Source organism: Culex quinquefasciatus, chromosome 1 (genome assembly GCF_015732765.1).
Source record: "Culex quinquefasciatus strain JHB chromosome 1, VPISU_Cqui_1.0_pri_paternal, whole genome shotgun sequence".
Lineage (NCBI taxonomy): Eukaryota > Metazoa > Arthropoda > Insecta > Diptera > Culicidae > Culex > Culex quinquefasciatus.
Genome location: NC_051861.1, coordinates 28,885,672 through 28,903,349, shown reverse-complemented (window position 1 = coordinate 28,903,349; position 17,678 = coordinate 28,885,672).

The following is a 17,678-nucleotide window of genomic DNA, read 5'->3' as shown; positions in this document are numbered from 1 at the left end:
AAAAAAAATGATTATGTATTTTATGATCCAATTGATATACAACTTTCTCTAAAGAAAGACGCCATCTTTTGGTGACAAATGCAAAGACATACCGGGTGTCGAGCGATTTATGAGCGAGGATTTTTTCTGAGGGTTTTGTTTTGTATGAAGTGGGAACGAAATTAAATTATTAGCATCAATATCAAATCTAAATTTGATATTGATGCTAATAATTTAATTTCGTTCCCACTTCATACAAAACAAAACCCTCAGAAAAAATCCTCGCTCATAAATCGTTCGACACCCGGTATGTCTTTGCATTTGTCACCAAAAGATGGCGTAACGAACACCCCGCTCCGCATGAATTTTCTGTTCCAGCCCATGAACCAGAAAGAAAGTAACATATTGCCACCCCCACGCTCCTTGAATCGGGTGAGGTGATATTATTGCGGCACGTTCACCCATACACAGTTTGGGGCTGGCTGGGTGGAAAAGATAAATGAGTCGTGCTGATTAGAAGAAGCCTTCTTCGAGACAGAATCAAATTCTGGAGGTTTTTTTTTTTGTGGGGGTGGCGAGATGGTTGAGCTGTAGTCACTTGACTGCGTTTAAGGAGCTGCCGAAACATGCAGTCGAAGCAAAACATGAATAGAGAAGGGGTGACGACTCACTTTTTTTTTTATTTATTTGAAAATATTGTTTTAAGTATGCTTGATGATGAAAATAAGGAAACATTTTCCAAATTTGGAAATTATTTGCTTGAGGTGACACCATGCTGTACCTAGTCGGCACGAAGTGCGATTGTCTTTATGACTAATGGGGCCACCCAACGAACGAAAAGAAATGAAGTCAAATCCGGAATCGATGCTGGGCTGCTGGCGCTGCATTCCAAGCAGATTTTATTGGATGCTTTCCGGGGTTCCGGTTATCGATGCGGACGATGTTTTAGCACCAGCAAAAAGAAGCCAGAAAGACTTTCACGATGGACAATCGTCCTTATCACGGGTACTTTCCTTGCGCCATGATGACGTCTTAATGGGGCTTCAATGAAGGAGGGTTTTTATTTCTTTCTCTGGTTGGAGTTTATGGCTCTGTCAAACGTGAAAATGGGCCTAACGACCACTCAGTAGTGATAAGAAAGACGATGATGACGAATTAAATTGATCCTGTGGATCAATCAGGTCAAGGTAATAAAATGCTGATTCAAATCTTTGAATTTGTGTTGATTCTTTCAACAAAAGTTTTAAAAATTGAAAAATAAATCCTCGAGAATGAATGTTCTCAATGCGTCAAGGCTCCAACTGGACACAAATCCATCAAGGAAAGTCAATTTCAGAGAGAAATCTGTTCGTGGTTTGAATGTAAATAACCAAACCATCTACCCACAGCTGTGTCCAGTAACCATCATCATCATCATAATTTACATAACATCAAAGTGGCTGGACAACCCCAAAAAGGGAGAGATTTCTTGTGTATAATCAGCATCACTGCCTTGGTTGCAAAATCTCCTCCAAAAAGAAAACATGCTTTTATTCGTGACGAAATTTTAGCATCTCAGCTCCTAGAAAATCTTAAATTTGTGTGAAAGTTTAAACCAAAAACGAGCAGCCCCTTGAAAATGTAACCAACAGTCAACCAAGGCACCCTGACTGCAATGTCCTTTCATAACAACCTGAACCGAGAACGACGACAAGGGCGATGAATATCAGCATATATTTGCTATGCATAAAGTGTAATCCCAAAGTGGGCAACACTCCGACTGCTTTGAATTCGTCAGAGGAGACGAGAATCGTGGTTCTTTGGATTGACAATGGCACGTTGTCATTTTTTTTTATTAATTTTTGCTTTTATTCTCAAGTTTATTAATTATTTTATAATTTTTACTATATTGCGCAATTCTCACTAACTTGGACTTCGCACTAAATTATTGCTATCGCTCGCACTATTGCGACTTGTCAAACTGGGTTGGGAAATTTAAATTTTCTCAAAAAATGATCAAAGCGAGCCGATGTTGCTTACCTGTCAATCGCAATTTTGAAGTGCGAAAGCCCAGTTTGGTGGAAACTACGACTGGAAATGTAAATAAACAACTGCTGGTTGCCTAGTTTTTCGAAATGTTGTTGTCAAAAGTGCGAGAGAAAAGTGCGGGCCAAATCCAAGTTACAGTGCAAGGATCAATAGTGTCCTTCAGTTTTTTTGTCAATTTGTCCTTTTGTCCTTTAGTCCTTTTGCCTTTTTGTCCTATTCTCCTATTGTCCTATTGTCCTATTGTCCTATTGTCCTATTGTCCTATTGTCCTATTGTCCTATTGTCCTATTGTCCTATTGTCCTATTGTCCTATTGTCCTATTGTCCTATTGTCCTATTGTCCTATTGTCCTATTGTCCTATTGTCCTATTGTCCTATTGTTCTATTATCCTATTGTCCTATTGTCCTATTGTCCTATTGTCCTATTGTCGTATTGTCCTATTGTCCTATTGTCCTATTGTCCTATTGTCCTGTTGTCCTATTGTCCTATTGTCATATTGTCCTATTGTCCTATTGTTCTATTGTCTTATTGTCCTATTGTCCTATTGTCCTATTGTCCTATTGTCCTATTGTCCTTTTGTTTTTTGTCCTTTTGTTTTTTGTCCTTTTATTTTTGTTTTATTGTTGTCATTTTGTCCTTTTTTTCTTTTGATAGTTTTTCATTATAAGTTATCTGGCAGATGTTTCGAAACCAAAAAACAAACAAACGAACAAACGAAATTTCATAAACTTTGGAGATAAATAATCAAGTGAGTAGATAAGGAATAACGCTTCTGCCATTTTGTAATTTTATAATTTTGTAATTTTGTAATTTTGTTATTTTGTAATTTTGTAATTTTGTAATTTTGTAATTTTGTAATTTTGTAATTTTGTAATTTTGTAATTTTGTAATTTTGTAATTTTGTAATTTTGTAATTTTGTAATTTTGTAATTTTGTAATTTTGTAATTTTGTAATTTTGTAATTTTGTAATTTTGTAATTTTGTAATTTTGTAATTTTGTAATTTTGTAATTTTGTAATTTTGTAATTTTGTAATTTTGCACCTTGTAATTTTGTAATTTTGTAATTTTGTAATTTTGTAATTTTGTATTTTGTAATTTTGTAATTTTGTAATTTTGTAATTTTGTAATTTTGCATTTTGTAATTTTGTAATTTTGTAATTTTGTAATTTTGTAATTTTGTAATTTTGTAATTTTGTAATTTTGTAATTTTGTAATTTTGTAATTTTGCATTTTGTAATTTTGTAATTTTGTAATTTTGTACTTTGCATTTGCATTTTGTAATTTTGTAATTTTGTACCTTGTAATTTTGCATTTTGTATTTTGTAATTTTGTAATTTTGCACCTTGTAATTTTGTAATTTGTAACCTTGCACTTGTAATTTTGTAATTTTGCACTTTGTAACCTTGTAATTTTGTAATTTTGTAATTTTGTAATTTGTAATTTTGCACCTTGTAATTTTGTAATTTTGTAATTTTGTAATTTTGCATTTTGCACCTTGCACCTTGCACCTTGTATTTTGCATTTTGCATTTTGCATTTTGTAATTTTGTAATTTTGCACCTTGCATTTTGCATTTTGTAATTTTGTATTTTGCACCTTGTAATTTTGTAATTTGTATTTTGCACCTTGCATTTTGCATTTTGTAATTTTGTAACCTTGCACCTTTGCATTTTGCATTTTGTAATTTTGTACCTTGTACCTTGTATTTTGTAATTTTGCATTTTGTATTTTGCATTTTGCATTTTGCATTTTGTAATTTTGCATTTTGTAATTTTGTAATTTTGTAATTTTGTAATTTTGTAATTTTGTAATTTTGTAATTTTGTAATTTTGTATTTTGTATTTTGTAATTTTGCATTTTGTAATTTTGTAATTTTGTAATTTTGTAATTTTGTAATTTTGTAATTTTGTAATTTTGTAATTTTGTAATTTTGTAATTTTGTAATTTTGTAATTTTGTAATTTTGTAATTTTGTAATTTTGTAATTTTGTAATTTTGTAATTTTGTAATTTTGTAATTTTGTATTTTGTAATTTTGTAATTTTGTATTTTGTAATTTTGTAATTTTGTAATTTTGTAATTTTGTAATTTTGCATTTTGTAATTTTGTAATTTTGTAATTTTGTAATTTTGTAATTTTGTAATTTTGTAATTTTGTAATTTTGTAATTTTGTAATTTTGTAATTTTGTAATTTTGTAATTTTGTAATTTTGTAATTTTGCATTTTGTAATTTTGCATTTTGTAATTTTGTAATTTTGTAATTTTGCATTTTGTAATTTTGTAATTTTGTAATTTTGTAATTTTGTAATTTTGTAATTTTGTAATTTTGTAATTTTGTAATTTTGTAATTTTGTAATTTTGTAATTTTGTAATTTGTAATTTTGTAATTTTGTAATTTTGTATTTTGTAATTTTGTAATTTTGTAATTTTGTAATTTTGTAATTTTGTAATTTTGTAATTTTGTAATTTTGTATTTTGTAATTTTGTAATTTTGTAATTTTGTAATTTTGTATTTTGTAATTTTGTAATTTTGTAATTTTGTAATTTTGTAATTTTGCATTTTGCATTTTGTAATTTGCATTTTGTATTTTGTAATTTTGTAATTTTGAAATTTTGCATTTTGTAATTTTGTAATTTTGTAATTTTGTAATTTTGTAATTTTGTAATTTTGTAATTTTGCAATTTTGCATTTTGTAATTTTGTAATTTTGTAATTTTGTATTTTGTAATTTTGTAATTTTGTATTTTGTAATTTTGTAATTTTGTAATTTTGTAATTTTGTAATTTTGTAATTTTGTAATTTTGTAATTTTGTAATTTTGTAATTTTGTAATTTTGTAATTTTGTAATTTTGTAATTTTGTAATTTTGTAATTTTGTAATTTTGTAATTTTGTATTTTGTAATTTTGTAATTTTGTAATTTTGTAATTTTGTAATTTTGTAATTTTGTAATTTTGTAATTTTGTAATTTTGTAATTTTGTAATTTTGTAATTTTGTAATTTTGTAATTTTGTAATTTTGTAATTCTTCTTGTCTTCTTGTCTTCTTGTCTTCTTGTCTTCTTGTCTTCTTGTCTTCTTGTCTTCTTGTCTTCTTGTCTTCTTGTCTTCTTGTCTTCTTGTCTTCTTGTCTTCTTGTCTTCTTGTTTTCTTGTCTTCTTGTCTTCTTGTCTTCTTGTCTTCTTGTCTTCTTGTCTTCTTGTCTTCTTGTCTTCTTGTCTTCTTGTCTTCTTGTCTTCTTGTCTTCTTGTCTTCTTGTCTTCTTGTCTTATTGTCTTGTTGTCTTCTTGTCTTCTTGTCTTCTTGTCTTCTTGTCTTCTTGTCTTCTTGTCTTCTTGTCTTCTTGTCTTCTTGTCTTCTTGTCTTCTTGTCTTCTTGTCTTCTTGTCTTCTTGTCTTCTTGTCTTCTTGTCTTCTTGTCTTCTTGTCTTCTTGTCTTCTTGTCTTCTTGTCTTCTTGTCTTCCTGTTTTCTTGTTATCTTTTCTTCTTCTGTCCTTCTGATCTTCTTTTTGTCTTTCTTTTTAACTTGTCAGTTCAATTAATCATGGATTTTAAAATTCAATGCACCCACAGAAAACTTTTGCAATTGAGCAGTATCATAAAATTTATTACCCTAAAAAAGCAAGAAGGACCAATCAAACCACACTGACTGCAAGCTGCTTCCGGAAGCTTCGCACGCGTGGCCGCACCTCAATATGTTGCTCTGACGGGGAGACACTTTCTGTGTGCACTTCCTGAGCTGCATTTTTTTACTTCGCGTCCTCCTCCTCCTGAAGGGGACCTCCTCAAAACTTTTCAAATTATTTATTATTTCTCGACCACGCGCGCCATACTTTCGCGCGTTACTTGATTTATGACCGCCCCTCATTCTCTCCCCCTTTCTGTCCAGCTGCCCAGCAGTGTTCTCTGGAGAACACGATAATATTAGCACGGAATTTCTTTTTATAGTTCGGAAACGATTTTTACGATTTTCCCGTGCGCTGGGTTTTGCGCGCTCTCGACTTAATTGGAAATTACAGCCAGCTTCGGGCGTCGTTTTATTACTTTGCCATTATTTCTGTTATAGTGATTCCTGGGAGCACCTCCGCCCACAATTTTTCCAGCTTGTTTTATAGAACTGCAGCTCGGTGCAGAGTTGGAAGGGGGAGGAGAGGTGGTGTTGCATTGCTTGTTCGCATCTGGATTTTTAATTTAATTTTGAGTCACATTGCCTTTTTTCTGTTTTGCTGCTTTACTTACTCGAAACGTGAAAGTAATTGAAAGTAAGGAACTTTAACACTTGTTATACTTGCTATCTGTTTATTTGCTTTGTTAAATACTGCTTTCCTTATTTTTGAAAGCTAGTTGTCTATTGATAGCTTACAGCTAACTTTTGTTATTTCTTACTGCTTCTTCTATATTGATTTCTGCTTAACCCTCTACAACCCAACCCCGCCTTTAGACGGGCTTCGATTTAATGAATCGCCAAAAATCCAATTTTCAATCATTTTTTGATCTTTCAAATACATTGGAAAGAAGAACTCTTAAAATTTTTGAAAATTTATGGGTTGGAAGTTTTACTTGTTTTATGTGACTTTGCCAATGTTTTTAAAAATGTAATTTTTTTAGGGGTCAACTTTGGCTGTGTTTTTTACTAACATCTATATATATATATATAAAAAAAATCGACAGTTTTGTTCGAACGCGAATCAGTTCAATCGTATAAGTCCAAGGAAGGTTTTTACGCCAAAAAGTGACAACTTTGACTACTCTGGAACCGATTCCGGAAAATCTGCAGAATGTATGGGAAATATTACGTATAATCAAAATTTGATCACAGGAGGCTGAATAAGCAAAGAACTAAAAACGTCAACAAGCGAAAAAAAGGCAGAGCAAGGTCGGGTTAAGCTTGTTTCTTATATTTTAAGTAAAAAGAAGTTTGCAGTAATGTATGCCTCTACGCTTTTTTACAATTTAAATGAAACTGATGCCATTATATTGCAGAAAATATGAAAAACTGGTAAAAAATCTAAAAAGTGACTGTAAAAACATGACAAAATTAGATAGGCAAAATGTAATGATAGGAGGTGGTAGAATAGGCCAAATACTACCAAAAACAAACATAAATTAAGCAAGATAAATGCAAATTAAAATACTAAAAATGAAACAAGAAAAACATAAAACAAGAGAAGTAAAGTTTTTCGTAGAACAAAAGTTGCTCAAAATGACCTCCTGAACAAGGAAAAAATAGAAATTCTCGAAGAAAATTTGGGCAGTAGAGGGTTAATATTTACTGACAACAGTGATGGGTAAAAGTGGTACCCAGCCAATTGTCAAACTCCATTCGTTCCTTCTCGGAAAACATTGGTCTACTGTCTATTGCCTTAACGTGAAGACTTCCATCATTGTCATGAGATATAATTTTTGCGTCGCTTTCAATATTTTGACAAAATTCCTTCAACAAGTTGTTTAGAATAGTGCCCTACACATGCTAATTCATTTTGGTAACGATTATCCCATTTCTTGTAAAGTTATGGAATTCGTCATTAATCAATGATTGCCAACTATGACGTCAATGACTGTGCCACAAAATTATATAAATTTTGAAGCACATTTGATTTAGATCAAAAATTCTTTCAGTGGCTCCAAGAAGGCAACAACCGGCACATGTTGATTCCTTTTGGTGCTGAAATTCGTTTAATTGAATTTAATACAGAATATTTTATAGTGATGATTAATTTTCTTCGAAAATGATCAACGGCTTCACCTTAATACGCTGTCTGATATTGTCTGCCTAATATTTTTAGTTATCTGCTTTCTCTTTTTCTTACTGCTCGCTGGCTACTGCTTACTGCTTTACACTTCACGCTTACATTACACTGCTTATTGTCTAATGCCAACTGTCTGCCGTATGCATTCTATTCTATAATTTTGTTTGATGCCTTACATTTACTGCTTATTTGCCTTCTGCCTGTCATTTCGTCGAATTGAATAAACAATATTTTTTTGTATAATTTATGCTATTTGTTCGCTGCAGTGCCATCTTGTAATTCACTCATGCAAACTTGAGAAGGAGTGGCAAGATGATAATATTATAATTAAAATAGTAAAGAACGTCTCATGTTTCAAAGAATGCAAAAACTCACAGAAATAATACAAATTATTTGCTTAAAAAATGAAGAATGCAAAAACTATCAGAAATTTTTCTAAATGCTATGCTAAAAATAAAAACAAAACTGCTGATGTTTGAAAGATTGCAAAACCTAACAAAAATTATAGAAATAATATGCTTAAAAACTAAATATACATAAACTCACCGAAATAATTGAAAAATATGCCAAAAAAATAGAATTCAAAAACTAACAGCAATTTTGCAAAATGCTGTGCTGAAAACCAAAAGAACTTCTCATGTTTGAAAGAATGCAAAAACTCCCAAAAATTATGCAAATAAATTGCTTGAAAAACAAAGGATGCAAAAACAAACAGAAATAATTTAAATAATAAGCAGCCAATTAAAAGAACTGCTTATGTTTGAAAGAATGCAAAAACTCATAAAAATTATACAAATAATTTGCTTACAAAACAAAGAATGCAAAAACTTACAAAAATTTTCAAAATGTTATGCTAAAAATAAAAAAAACTGCTCTTGTTTGAAAGAATGCAAAACCTCCAAAAAAATATAGAAATAATATGCAAAAAATGCAAAAACTAACAAAAAATTTTAAAAATGTTATAAATCAAAAGAACTGCTCATGTTTGAAAGAATGCAAAACCTCCCAAAAATTATAGAAATAATATGCTTAAAAAACAAATAATGCATTAACTCATTGAAATATTTGAAAAGTATGCCAAAAATAAAGAATGCAAAAACTAATAGCAATTTTGCAAAATGTTGTGCTGAAAACCAAAAGAACTGCTCATGTTTGAAAGAATGCGAAAACTTTCAAAAATTATATAAATAATTTGCTTAAAAAACAAAGAATGCAAAAACAAACAGAAATAATTAAATTATAAGCAGAAAATAAAAAAACTGTTCATGTTTGAAAGAATGCAAAAACTATCAGAAATAATTTAAAAAATATGCTTAGTAAACAAAGAATGCAAAAACTAGGGGAGATGGGGGTAAGACGGCCACCCTAAGATAAAAACTCATTTCAAATCAAAATAAACCATTATTTTCAACCCCAACTTAGTAAAGATCCTAGTTGGAAGTCACATTTAAAGAAATTACCTAACTTGTGTCTTCAAAATAAACTTTTCTTTACTTTTTATTGATTTAAAAAAAAGTGCTTTTTCGATCCTTCCTCCTCTTGCGGACGGCCACCGTATTTTGCAACTTAGATAACTATGATAAAAATTCATAAAAATCTAATGTTTGTATCTGATACTGTTAAGGACATTATCACCATGACTGCGAAATGAAAAGCTTTTAGTAATATGCTTTAAAATGTTTTTAAAACAGTTTATATTCAATGAACTTTTTTCAAATGATAAATATTACGACACACTGGTGATTACGGCATTTTTTTCTTAATTATCAAAATTTTGTTTACAAACCACTATTTAGTTTTGCAAAAAATGGCTCAAAGTAACTTATTTAGCCTAAGGTACAATATCATTAGATATTTGGGTAACTTTTATCATGTTTAGTAGTAAAACAAGCGCATGGCCGTCTTACCCCGCCTGGCCGTCTTACCCCCACCTCCCCTACCGGCATTTTTTCAAAATGTTATGCTGAAATTCAAAAGAACTCCTTACGTTGGAAAGAATACAAAAACTTACAAAAAATATACAAATAATATGCTTAAAAAACAATGAATGCAAAAACTAACAGAAATTTATCAAAATTTTAAGCAGAAAATTAAAAGAAATGCTCATGGTTAACAGAATGCAAAAACTCACAGAAATAGTTCAAATGATATATTAAAACAAGAATGCAAAAACTCGCAGAAATGATTTAAAATTGTTTGCTGTTATTAAAAAATCAAATCAAATTATTCGCTCTACAGCATTGCCTTGGCGTTCTCGATTGCGAGATTCCTACTCGAAACTAGGTATCCGAAGGCTTGATTGTTGAGGCAATTGCAAACCTCTTTTTATACCTTAGCTTCCATCCACCCCGGGATGCCTACAAGCGACTCCACCAGGACAGGACCCAGGGAGACGACTCCTACACCTGGACTGAGCTAACGACCTAACCTTTTTTAGGTTAGTCCGGGGCCAACATTTACTTCCCGTCCGACGGAAGGCGTGATCAGACAAATCTCGTCTCAAAATTTGCCACCGGGACCTTCGAACCCAGGCCGACTGGAAGAGAGGCAATCACGCTAACCCCTACACCACGGTCCCGGCTGCTGTTATTAAATAACTGCTATTTGAAAGTATGCAAAAACTCGCACAATTTTTTTCAACTAGATTATTTTTAAAGCGATTGTTTATGCATGTTATAATGCATAAGATTATAAAAATAATAAACTAAAAAAATAAAAGATTTTTTTAAAGATTGCAAAAGCACTTTTTAGGGACATTATACTTTTTCAAAATATTTTAATACAATTTGTGTCCATTTTATATATTTATTTTACGATTATTTGTCAATTCGGCGAAACGTCCAATTCGGCGAAACGTCCCATGTGGCGAAACGACATTCGGCGAAATGACCTTCGGTGAAATGACCGTCGGCGAAACGACATTCGGCGAAATGTCCGGCACCCCCATTGAATGCCTATAACTTACTGTTTTCTGTCTGATGGCTACTGCCTAATGCAAAAGCCTTCCCCTATGCAAGTTTGATCGATAAGATTTTTGTTTTCTGCCTTTTTTTTACTTACTTACTTACATGTTACAGCCTTCTGCTTAAACCTCAATAATATTGCCCAATGTGAATAAACTGTAAACTGCTTTCTAGTTTGACTGCCTAATGCCTTTTGTTTAGTGATATTTACAGAAGGCATATAACTGTTCTCTGCCTTATATGTTCTGCTTACTTGCTACTGCCTACTGAATACTACTAACTTCATACACTATGTTTTCTTTACTGCCTTCTGATTTCTGTCTACTATCTTCTGTTATCTGCTTTTTACTTATTTTTGCCTTATGCCCACTTCTTTCCACTAATGTGTAATTTTTACTGCTTGACGATATACCCAGACGAATCTTTTCCAACAAATGTTACGACACAAAGTTTCATTACAATCGCAATTATCTCGAGATACAATTGATTACCAGCTATCATTAACGTCTCATGAATCTTCTCCTCTAATATCCCTTTATTTCGCACATCTGGCCCGCATTACCGCCAACAATTCGGCTAAAAGTTCCGTGAAGCCCAGCATCGATGTCCTGCTGCGGCTGATGTCCTGTAAATCCTGCGTCCATCCATCTCATCCACGGTGTGGCTCATCACTGCCGAAGAAATGGTTACGAACCATACCGCACACATCAATCAACCGGGTGAGAAGACACTTTTTCACTTTGGATTCGATTACTTGGCAGGAAAAAATAGAGAGGTATTTCTTCCGCGCACTACATGTACGGTTAGACACGAAATATCCTTGATGATCTCGGGGTGGGCCGTGTATCATCGTCATCGTTCTGCTATCAATTGCCCCGAGGATTTCTGTGTGTTATATTCCGCTCAATCGATTCATCTTATTGGTTTTGAATTCGGTTAGTTTCGCTTGGAGGTTCGTTTTTTATCCTTCACCACCTCAGCCACCGCCACCGCCCCACCACAGAGCATCAATCCAATAAACGAACCGATTTGTGTGTGTGTGTGTGCGTGCGAGTTTGTGGTCCAAAGGATAATCGTCTATCCATCTGCAAAGGATTCGTCGAGGGTTTTTTTTCCCTTCTCTGCTGCTAACCGGTGAGCTTCTGTTTGTGGTTAGTGCGAGCCTGGTTGGCAGGATTGCTTTCCTTTTTTTTCACCAAGTTCTGTTGTTGTACTTTGGTTGCTCGACCTGCGGATGAGTTGTATCCTTGGGCGGTGTAACGATAGGGATGTCAATTTTGATATTTGTTCAATTTTGGCTCGTCGACAGGACGGTTCATCGAGTTATTTTGGTTTTGGTATTATTTTTGTTAAATATAGAAAATCTCGAAAAAGTTGGACTAGGGTTATTTTGAAGTGCGAAAAAGGTGAACATTTTTATTTTAAACAAATATATGAGGCATCCCTCTTTCCGCAGTGAGCTTTCCGATCACACCGATCCATATATAATACCCGGATGGCATATGGACATCAGCAGGTCCCTTTCCGTCATCCGTTCCGCCACGGTCTTCGTTGTTGCTGGGCAAGTTTGTTTGCAAAGTGGCCTCCATCCCCAAGAAAAGCCGATTGGCTTTGGTGCCTTTTCCTGTCCACAGCGTGCTGACTGTGAAATATTAGAATAATCCAGATGAAATATGCCTCTCTCCTCGGCAGCAACCAGCAACCAAACTGTCAAAAGAAGTGACAGGAGGGGAAAAAACAACATTCGACGTGTTCACGGTGGATCACGGGGAAAATATGCCCTGCGCCTCACCATTACACGTGACGAAGGGTTTTTTTTTGTGTGCAGAAATGACGGATGCTTGGCAATCTTCGCAAACATTTGCGAGGAATTACTCATTCTTGTTGGGTTACTTCGAAGGAGCGTAATGAAAAGTTTGGGAGATTTATACTGCATGGTTGAACAGTGAGTAGGAAGTTTTCAAAAATGATACCTAAACTCCACCGCAGAATTGATTATAAAAAAGTTACAATATATCTAAACATTATTTTATGAAATCGAAAACCAAAACAAAAAAAAACCTATTCAAAAATTCAAGAAATTTCAGAACCCACTAATGGTAGTTGGCCAGGGGTAAAACCCCAACGATTTGTACTCCTGGAAGAAAGCCACTTCAAGCTAGTTTCTGCATTATGGGCGATGAAAAGTGCACGGAATTAAGGCGATTAAACTGCAATAACGTCAAATGAGTGGAAAGCCCATTAAAATTGTTAAGGGTAGCTTCCATGAAATGTCGCTAACATTTGAAACGTGAACAATTCACGATGATTTAAATTCTTCAAATCATGGAAATCAAATTCCCTCAAACACTGAGTTGGAAACCAATTGACGATTTTTCCCCCACCAACAACCCTCAGCAAGAAAGCTCTTCTGAAATCGCAAACAAAGACCTGAACTCATTAGGGTGTTTGCGGGGTTGAGAAATTCAACGCGCTCTGAAACCTGAAAAGTAGTTTTTCTCGCGAAACAGAAGACGAGCAAGTTGCTGAGAATTGATTTCCAACAACTTAACCTCTCAATTTTCCACGTGCACCAGCCGCACAGCAGTCGATCGGAAGAAAAGTCAGCGGGAAATTAATTCTATTCGATTAGGATCCAATTAGTCGAGATAATTTGTTCGTCGGAAAGGGGTTTAGGGGCAGCGCGCGTGTACAGTATGTAAAAAAAGTATTTACACCCCTTGGGCACTATGCACATATTGTGATGAAACATCTAAACAATTTAATGTTGACAGAAACCTAGTACTACGTTTTGTTCAGAAACTCATGCCAGACATTTTGCTACAAAAAGCTCATGAAAAGATGATTTCTATAAAAAGTTATATAACAAATACTATTACGAAACTAAAAAAGGTGCAAAAAAAGTTTGTACACCTTTCGAAAAATTAACATAAATAATGTTATTTGTTGACAAATCACCATAAATCCAGTCTCCCAACTTCAAATAGGCATCCTTGACTGATTTATAAAATAATTTGGATTGAATATAAAGTTTACTAACAACTTAGTATAAAAGTTTATATAACTCTGGAAATTCTATATAAAACTTATCTAAACTTAATTTTGCAAACTTTTAATTCAACTAAATGTCAATATATTACCATATAATTGCTAAATAAACATTTTGGAGTGGGTATAACACCGTTTTGGGGGTATTTGTATCGATAGAATAGATTTTTCGTTGGAATTTCGTACCAACCCGGAATTACGTCGTCGGAAAATCCGCCGGCATCCGAACCGGTCCACAATTCTAAAGTCAACCTATGTGGCATCGGAAAGGGCAAGCTCATAGCTCATTTTTGCCCGCGTGTAAACATGTCAGCGATCTGTAGTTCTCACCAACACATATAATGCTGGCGCGTCCCCGAGCAACACTTCAGAGCGAAAAATATGTTGGTGTTCTGTCCCTCACAATTGATCAAGCGCCTATGTCGATGATGATTCAATCCTCGTTCTGATAAGATTTTTTTTTTTCTGCAATACAATCAATCAGCCGTCAGCAGTGTTGATAATTGTTGGTACCGGGCAAAAATGTCATACCGCTAAATCGCAAAAATTGCACGATGACGGATTTCATGCAGATTCTGATATACTTTCATGCCGCCATGCATCACAATCATGCGACCATATATACAGCGGTTTTAAAAATTCCATCGGATGAGGAAGTAAAATGTCGGTCCTGGCCTTGGCTGTTAGGCTGTTAAGTCATTCCAGGTGTAGGAGTTGTCTCCATGCCATAAGTACAAACAACACACCAAACCAAGCCGGAAATCGCTGGCGGCGGTCCACTGAAGCTACCTGCAGATAAACCGATGGTTGATATAACCATACAGACCCCCGTAGATCAGGCAGATATCCAGGCCATGACTTCCGGGAGTTCCTGGATGACCCAAAACAATCCAACATGCCGCAGAGTGTCCATCGTGGTCCACTGAAGCTACCTGAAGCTATACCGATGGTAAATTCACCCATATAGACTCCCGTTGATCAGGTAGATATCCTGGCCATGACTTTCGGGAGTTCCTGGATGACCCAAAACAATCCAACATGCCACAGGATGTCCATCATGGTCCACTGAAGCTATCTGAAGCTAGACCGATGGTTAATTCACCCATACAGACCCCGTTGATCAGTAAGATATCCAGGCCATGACATCCGGGAGTTCCTGGATGACCTCGTGCATTCTAACAGATCGCAGAGAGTCCATCGTGACTCATTGAAGCTACCTGAAGCTATATCGATGGTGAATACAATGGTACAAACACCCGTTGAACAGATAAATATTCTATTCGTGACTTCTGGATGTTCTTAGTTGTCCAGAACATCTTGAACTTGAACTTGAACTTGGACAAACCAAGCTGTCCCGTAACATAAAAATCAAAATCAAATTATTCGCTCTACAGCATTGCCTTGGCGTTCTCGATTGCGAGATTCCTACTCGAAACTAAGTGTCCGAAGGCTTGATTGTTGAGGCAATTGCAAACCTCTTTACACCTTAGCATCCATCCTCCCGGGATTCGAACTGACGACCTTTGGATTGTTAGTCCAACTGCCTACCAGCGACTCCACCGAGGCAGGACCCAGGAGACGACTCCTACACCTGGACTGAGCTAACGACCTAACCTTTGGTTAGTCCGGGGCCAACATTTACTTCCCGTCCGACGGAAGGCGTGATCAGACAAATCTCGTCTCGAAAAATTCCACCGGGACCGTTGGGATCGAACCCAGGCCGACTGGGTGAGAGGCAATCACGCTTACCCCTACACCACGGTTCCCGGCCATAACATAAAAAATGTACCTTAAAAAATCCTAAATAGTTGTTAAGTAGTTAAGCACTGCCTTAAAGGAGCTCTGGCTCACTGCCACGTGCTGCAGTATTAATGAAAAATGTAAAGATCGATGAAAAGATGAGAGGGCATGTAGCCCTACTCCATAAAAAAAAGAAATAATCAGAATATGAAAAATAAGACAAACCGAGCCTAACTCCGAATGGAGTTGGTGAATGTTCCAACTTCCAGTTGGATGTGCGTAATTCGGTCTTTATTATAAAAAAAAGCAAAAAAAAAAAAACATCCCAATATGATGCAGAGTATTCGTAGGTCACCGAAGTTACTGATTTTAAAAACCCTGATTGTGGTCCCCGTTGAACAGGAAGATATGACCATAATTGTTAAAACTTCCGACAGTTTAAAATCGGATCGCGTTATTTTGAATTTTTCGCGTAAATTGAGTTCGCGTTATTTTGAATTCTTCGCGTAAAAAAACCGCGTTAAAAAAATTTCGCGCAAAAGGAGGTCGCGTAAAAAGATTTTTGACTGTATAAGCTTAATTACATTGCTAATAACTGAAAATAGAATATTTTTTTCAGTGTGGTAAAAACCTGGATAGTAAATTAGTCAATATGGAGACTTTTATGTAAAATATTCTTGGGAATCGATTCCGACTACCAGTTTTTGAAAATTTCGACGTTTAGACCACTTAAAAAAAACAGTTTTCGTAAATGAGTTTTGTATTTTTTTAGGAGAGACATACCATCCTCCATATTTCGTCAGTCTTTTGGTAACATCTTAAGCTATTTCCTCAAAAATTTTGAACGAAAAAAATCGTGACATCATCTTCAAATTTAAGTTTAAGACTTAAAAATCAAAAAACTCAAATAAGTGGCGTGTAATTTTGTTTCAGTGTATTTTTTTCAGAAAGCTCGTCCAATTTCCTACAAGTTTGTCTTTGACCACTTTGTGATACAACGCAACGGCTTCGAGATACAGTAATTTTTAAATTGCAAAATACAAACATATTTAAATACCTTACGCCCTTCTCAAATGTTATTTTCGAGTACTAATTGCTCCATATGAACAAAAATGGCTTATATAGGTCTAGGGTAACATGTCTACAAAGTTTCATTGAAATCGGAGAGGGTCGGGTAAAAAAGTACAAGAAAAAATCCTGATTTGAGCTGGAATTGCTCTTTAGCTTTAAACGTTAAATCAAATTTGTAATTAAAAAGTAGTTTAAAGAAATTATGATAAGTGCCCCGTTTTTTTAGATATGATAAGTTATTAATATACGTTTGATTTCAATTAAAAACTTGCACTTGTTCGATTTTTTCAATTGACTAATGCCAAATTTTTAATAATAAACCCGCTTAAAAAGATAGTCTTGTTGCCAAAAATATCAAAATAGCACTTTGATCATGAATTACAACTTATATAAAGTGTTTTTTACTGTTCCAAAGTAATAAATAGCTCAAATAAAAGTGAGCAAGCAACTCTCCATTGTTGAAACATCTGAAAATGTTGATTTAATAGCAGAAACGGCAAAAGTGATGAGAAATGGTCGAACGGCTTAGTGTGATTAAAATGGGTATATTTCCCCTACGTACTTTTTGATTTTCGAGATTTTTTGATATGTTTTAGGGGACAAAAATCCGCATCTTTTGAGCCATAAAGAAACATGGTCAAAAAATCTGCCGCCGAGTTATAATTTTTTGAAAAAATCGAAGTTTCATGCAAAAACAAGTTTGACATTATTTTTTAATGCAAAATTGAATTTGCAATCGAAAAGTACTGTACAGATTTTTTGATAAAGGGCTCCGTTTTCAAGATATAGCCACCGAATGTTTGATTTTAGCGAAATATTTGCAGTTTTTCGATTTTTAAAAATAGTGACCATGAGTGACCATTCCTAATTTTTTTTTTGAAAGGTTCAAAAAATTTGCTATAAAATTGTCTTAGCGACATTGAAGATTGGACCTCGGGTTGCTGAGATAGAACCGCTTTAAGAAAAATAAACACGAAAATTGAAATTTTCTAAATCTCACCAAAACTCACCAAAATAAAAAAAAATCATGTAAATCAAGTCCAAGTTTCCAAGTTTTCCGTACTTAACACCACATTAATCTATCGCATTGAATGCGTGCTAAAT